Source organism: Gadus morhua, chromosome 12 (assembly GCF_902167405.1).
Source record: "Gadus morhua chromosome 12, gadMor3.0, whole genome shotgun sequence".
Classification (NCBI taxonomy): Eukaryota; Metazoa; Chordata; class Actinopteri; order Gadiformes; family Gadidae; genus Gadus; species Gadus morhua.
Window position 1 is genome coordinate 17,042,992 of NC_044059.1, and position 6,844 is coordinate 17,049,835.

The following is a 6,844-nucleotide window of genomic DNA, read 5'->3' on the forward strand; positions in this document are numbered from 1 at the left end:
TGGAGCCTCCCCTGGCAGCGCTTCTCTGTCCGGGCGCCGGATGGCTCCTTAACGAAAAGCCGCTGCCCCCCGACCGCCTCCAGAAGCAGATTGTCGGCCTAACGGACAGGGTGTTCGTTTGTGCCTCTCAATCCGCGGCGGCGGTCAACAACATCGCCCTGCTCTCCTCTGCCATGGTCTCCTTGGCGGCTGACAGGGAGGCCTACGGCCCGGAGGAAGCCGCGAGATGGCTGGCGGTTTCCCGCTTTTCCAGCGCCATCCTCCAGTTATGCCAGCCGATAGCCGTTTCGGCCGGCCAGCATATGACGTGGGCTACCATGATTCAAAGGGTCATATGGCTCTCCCACACTGCGGTGCCGGAACGAGAGCGGGCCAGCCTCGTCCAGGGTCCACTAGCGCCGGATGGCCTATTTGGTCGCAGGTTCTCCGAGGTGCTCGCGCACCAGCAGTCAGTCCGTGAGAATCGTTCCCGGTTCGGGACGATTCTCACGGGCTCCTCCCGCCAGCAGGCTGAGAGGAAGCGGGGTCTAGGCCGGTCCCAGCGTTCCATGGGGCCGCCTCCGACTCCAGCCCCGGCTGCGAGCACGGCTCTGGCAGCAGAGGTGGCACGTCTCTTGGTAAAGGGGGCCATCACTGTCGTTCCCCCTCCACGAGTCTCACCTAGGTTTTTATTCCCGCTACTTCCTGGTTCCAAGAAGTCAGGGGAAATGAGACCTATTCTGGATCTTCGCGTGTTCAACAGATTCGTTGCCACGAGGAAGTTCAGAATGCTCACGGTCGGAGCATTGTTCCGGTGTGTGAGAGAGGACGATTGGTTCACATCCCTGGATCTCAAGGATGCTTACTTCCACGTCCCTGTTCGGCAGGCGCACAGGAAGTTTCTCCGCTTTGCCTTTATAGGATGGCGTACGAGTACCAGTGTCTGCCGTTCGGCTATTCCCTGGCTCCGCGCACCTTCTCGAAGTGTGTGGAGACGGCGTTGGAACCGCTCAGACGTCAGGGAAAGAGGATTCTCTTCTACCTAGACGATCTGCTTATTCTGAGCAACTCAGAAGAGACCGCGAGAAGGGACACCATGTTGGTGATAAACCATCTCTCCTTCCTGGGTTTTGCCATCAACTGGGAGAAGAGCTCCCCGCTCCCCAGCCGGCAGACAGTCTACTTGGGGCTTTGCCTAGACTCAGCCACCATGACTGCGATGCTTTCGGCTCCTCGGCGAGACGCCATCCTGTCGGCGCTCTCCCGTTTTCACGTTCGCAGAAACGTGACCGCACTGTCCACCATGCGCCTGTTGGGGCTGATGGCAGCTGCCCACCCCGTGGTCCCCCTGGGTCTGCTTTTTATGCGCAGACTCCAGCGGTGGTTTGCTCGCCAACGGTTGGACCCCAGGCGACACAAGCTCAGGGTGCTCCTCGTCCCCCGTTCGGTGTCGCCAGACCTGGAATATTGGAAAGGACCCTCCGCCCTTCTCAAGGGTGTTCCACTGGGCAGGGTGGCGTCCTACGCAGTGGTCTTCACGGACGCCTCGTTGACGGGTTGGGGAGGAACGTGCCTCTCTCACTCGGTCGGAGACGAGTGGCGCACGCCCCCTACAGCACACATAAATGTGTTGGAGCTCGACGCTGTTCACCTGGTGCGCGGCCGCCACGTTCTGATCAGGACAGACAGCGTGTCGGCGGCGGCGTACATCAACAGACAGGGGGGAGTCCGCTCCCCTGCTCTCCACCGAAAGGCGGTCGAGCTCTGGCTTTGGGCTCATCAGTATCTCCGCAGTCTGAGAGCCCTGCATATCGCGGGCGCCCAGAACTTTGGGGCGGACCTCATGTCTCGAGGCGGTCCCCGCCGAGACGAGTGGCGGTTACATCCCGACATTGTCAGACTGATCTGGCAGAGGTTCGGGATAGCGCAGGTGGACCTCTTCGCGTCCCGGGAGAACACGCCCTGCAGGTGGTGGTTCTCCCTCAGCCCTCGGGATCTTCCCCCGTTGGGGGTAGATGCGTTGGCACACACACCTTGGCCGCGGGCTCTCTTGTATGCGTTTCCCCCGCTCCAGCTGATCCTTCCTCTTCTGGAACGGGTCAGACAGGAGAGACTGTCCCTGATATTAGTGGCCCCGGAGAACCGTTCAGCCTTGCCGCGCTCTCGCGGTCGGCGCCTTGGCCAGTACCATTCAGGCCGGATGCGTTTTCACAGGCCCACGGGACGGTGCACCACCCGCCCGATGTCTCGGGACGGCTGTTGGTTTGGCTCCTGAGAGGTTGATCCTGCAGGGCAAAGGTTTGCCTGAGACGGTTATCAACACTATTCAGAGTGCTCGTGCGCCTTCTACTTCTTCCCTCTATGCGGCGAAGTGGTGCGCCTTCTCTAATTGGTGTGAGACGAACCACGCTGTCCCATCTCAATGCGAGGTGGGAAGCGTGCTTTCGTTTCTGCAAAACTTATTGTAGTAGTAGTAGAAGTAGATATATTTATTTCGGTCCATCAAAGCACAGCACATACGGTCAACAAAGAAAAAAAAAATAAAATAAATAATGGCCGAAAAGGTCTAGGCTGAAGCCGAGGCTTATTATGCCGACCCTTTTTACAATAATAGGATTTTTTCATTATTAACACCTTCATTTACCATTATCAATTATATATTTATTTATATATATTTATATTTATTTATAAAAGAAAAATACATATACTGTATATATATATATGTATTTTTTTTTTTCTGACGTTTACAAATATATAGCTCTCTACAAATACATAATATAATATAACAAGATATAATATAACAAGATAATATACTATTAATATAATACACTAAAAATATAATATATATATTCATACTTTAACGTCTCAAAATATATCATTTTCTACAAATACAAAACATAGCATAACATAACGTAACAGAATATAATATAATAAGATACAATATAACATAATACAATGTAACATAAGATGACGCAATACTATAAATATAATATACCGTAAATATGAATATAATATACTATAAACATAATATACCATGAATACAACATAAGATAACACAACACATTGGAAAAAGGTTTGGCCTTCTCCACTATCAAGGTCTATGCGGCAGCCGTTTCGGCTGACCATGCAGGCTGTGATGGTGGACCGATCTTCAGCCATCCACTGGTCAAGAGATTCTTGCGTGGGGCTAGACGGGTTAGGCCTGTTTCACGCGTGCTTACACCACGCTGGGATCTCCCCACCGTGTTGCGCGGATTGTCCAGGGATCCTTTCGAGCCTCTCTCCCAGGCCCCTTTGGATGCCCTGTCATTTAAGACGGCGCTCTTGTTGGCCTTGGTTTCTGCCAAGCGGGCCGGTGAGCTAACCGCTCTGTCTGTCAGCCCGAGTTGCTTGTTGCTAAACGAGGACAGCTCCTTCGCGTTGCTCAGACCTAATCCTGCGTTCCTCCCGAAGAACATTAATAGTTCTTTTCGGTCGAGGGATATTGTGCTTAAGGCTTTTCACCCCCCGCCTCATTCTAGTGAGGTGGAGGCGGAGTTGCATCTCCTGTGCCCGGTTCGGGCGTTGGCTATGTACGTGAATCGCTCGGCAGCGTTCCGCTCCACACAACAGTTGTTTGTGTGTTATAGCGACGCTAGCAGGGGCCGCGCTCTCTCTAAGCAGCGGTTTTCTCGCTGGGTATGTGAGGGTGTTTGCCTAGCCTACTCTCGGCAGGGCTTGGCGCCACCGTTGGGCGTTAAAGCTCACTCCACACGGAGCGTGGCCGCTTCAACGGCTCTACTCAAGGGCGTTTCGGTGGAAGACATCTGCGCGGCTGCGTCTTGGTCTTCCCCCGGCCCCTTTGTCCGTTTTTACATGTTAGACATGTCCAGGGGCTCACTCGGCAACTCTGTGCTAGAGTCCGGGACCCCTTTTACGGCTTAAGAATATAGACATGTTCTTTAAAGCGGCGTGGTTGGATTTCCTCTCGCCGGCTGGCGAGTTGGTCTTGATTACCAGTCTCTTACTCTCCCACCTTTTTTCAAATGAAAAACAGGCTAGGGGGTTTTCTATTGGCTCGCCAATTGTCTGGTGGTTTTGTTTACCAGTGAGGCACTCCCGCCGTTTTCTTCAAATAAGAAACGGCCGAGAGAGTCCCATTATTGGAGAGCCGAATTCCGTAGCTCCGCCCCCGGTGGTAGCGGACCTAATGGAAACCGTGTTGCTCAGACTCACAGACTCACTTTTTTCTCCCTTGATCATTGCCTTGCTTGATCTAGGAGGAATTAGTTTTTATAAAGCTGTTGTGTTTACACTTCCTTGGCTTTTTGAGTCTTAATGTGCTCTGGTGACTTAGGTCGTTTTGACTGGGGTCCAGCAGGAGTACATTGATCGGGCTCCGCTCGCAGCTTCACCTTAGCCCATAAGGCGAAGCCTAGACGGCGTAGCCTACATGAAATAGAACGATAGTTATGTTATTATAACTCTAGTTCTATGATTGTAGGCGTAGCCGTCTAGTTTCCCACCTGCTGTACCCTCCAAATGCTGAAAGAAAAGCGTGGAGGATGAGCGACGGTATACACCGCGTTATATAGACACGATACCGTGGGAAATGTGGGCGGTGCCCACGCTGATAGGTGCATAGTTTGAATTTTCACGGGACAAGCCCTTAAGGCGAAGCCTAGACGGCTACGCCTACAATCATAGAACTAGAGTTATAATAACATAACTATTGTTTTCTGGTGCCGCCACAGCGGCCACCAATCAGCGAACAGAGGGCGTGTCTGAGAACAATGACGATAAAGTCGTACGCCAGTTTGAGTTGTTGTTGTAGGTCGGTAGTTGATTTACAATGTGCAATTTTTCCCTGATAAATTAAATTCGACGAACAAAACCTGCAGCTGTCGTTGACGGACATTTTCGTGCAGACGCGCAAGGTGTTTGGTTTGTGTACAACCTGCGCGTGATTCCCGGCGCATGACATACGTCACAACCAAACGTTAGCGATTGGTTATGGCAGATCCAGAGTGGCATCCAACCATTTTAAACTTCAACAGACACCCGCCTTCAAGTGAGTTAACGTTTGTCAATTGATTAGGTCCAGACTCTCTGTACAAATGAAATGAAATGAAGTGAAGTACGAGAGTCTGGTAGAACTAGGCTAGGCTGGCACCTCATACGAAAATAATCCACAACTACGGTGCCGCAGAGGGGACATCTAGTCACAACTGAAAAAAGACGAGATAGCGATACAACCAGAGCCCGACATTCTCTGATCCTACCTAGTTAATTATACAGCAAAATGTCAAAAAGGAGTGGACAGGACATCAGAGCTTTTTTTAAAGCCAAGCAATTGAAGCTGACATGCACAGTAAGTGTGCTAGTGTCTTATGAGCTCAGCTAAATTAATATTTATTCTAGAAATATATTGTAATTCTTGAGGTTTTTTTAGCTAGCTAGCCTCTACCAGCGCGACACACTGTTGGCTAGCATGCCTAGTGCTACTGTAGTGTTTTGCCCTATGTGCTTCAACGTTTAGCTTTCCTATTTAAATTCATTTTGAATTTACAACAGTACGAATGATTTATTTTATTTTCACTTCAATGACGTTTCGTTAGCAGTTTTCAGACTCCCCACTAGATGGTCGTAAATCATCCATATTATTTGTACCAAGTAACAACCATGGTACCAGGCAACCGCACACTCCAAACCAATATTTTGTCAAAAACCAATTACAATATTGATAACATATACCACAACCAACATACCGTCATAGTGGTCAAATCATTACAATAAAGGTTACAAGACTTTTGTTTGCACACCACATAAATCTCATAAAATAGAGGGCATAATCAATTGAGTTAACACATTTTTATTTATTTATAAGGAACATCAGAGCTTAATGAAAGGCAGGAACTGGTAGATGGCAATGAAGAGGTGAGTTGGCAGAAACAAGTTCCTAAAAGGAGAAAACACTGCATTTTAAAATAAATAAGACAGAGCTAAATCAATTAAGTTATCAATCTTCTGTCTTTGTTTACATTTGATCAGGGAGAGGAACTAAGTCAATCAGAACTTAGTGAAGCTAATGTTGGCTATAGCTTCAACGTCAATGATAGAACTTAGAAACTATCAAGATAAATCGTTCGCTGCCCTCGGTCAAACTACGACAAAGGAGTTTGTACAGATTGTCATCATCATGAATAAATATAGATACGTTACGTTACCTCCTCTGGACCTCCTTTCCTCAAATGCATGAGGCTGCAACCGCAGCAGATTGTCCATGGAAGTGCGCAGCAAGCAGTCAGGTTCAGATTACACAGAGAAGGAGCCGCCCACCGTACCACCCACCCCTCCCCCATTCTAGAACTACTCATCCAAATGTTATAATTGTTAGAAATTGTTGACGGCTGGCCTGTGTGTCGTATGCAGATCGTTTTTTTGTGGATTGGTTCGCATCTGTCTCGCGCTATAAACATTCATTTTTAAAAAACTATATATATTTTCTTTTTTCATTTTTCATTTTTTTTTTTTTCTGGTGGGGACAAAATTAGTCTTTACGAAAACTGGTGGGGACGCGTCCCCGGCGTAATCGACGCCTATGACTCTATGCCATCATTCTCTCCATTCTGCTACTCGGTGACTTCAACATACATGTCGACTCATCCGACTCCAAAATCTCTGCAGAATTCCTGGACATCTTCAACATCTTCAACTTCACCCAACATGTAGATTCTCATGCACATAAAAAAAGACACACTCTGGACCTTGTCGGCACCACCGGCATCACCATCAGCAATCTGTCCAGCTCTGACCTCACCATCTCCGACCACCTGGCTATCACCATGGACATTCTCATCCCCACACCACAAGTCAAGCCAAAACG

The 6,844-nt window shown here is 49.1% G+C and overlaps 1 long non-coding RNA gene across 1 annotated transcript; it reads right to left on the minus strand.

The window, feature by feature from the left end:
• Window positions 1-5,814: 5,814 nt before the first annotated feature.
• On the minus strand, window positions 5,815-6,384 carry LOC115555100 (uncharacterized). The gene is made up of 2 exons (XR_003978818.1): window positions 6,186-6,384; window positions 5,815-5,917 (listed from the first exon to the last, which is right to left on the minus strand). It is a non-coding gene; the product is annotated as an uncharacterized LOC115555100 (long non-coding RNA).
• Between the last annotated feature and the right edge of the window lie 460 nt (window positions 6,385-6,844).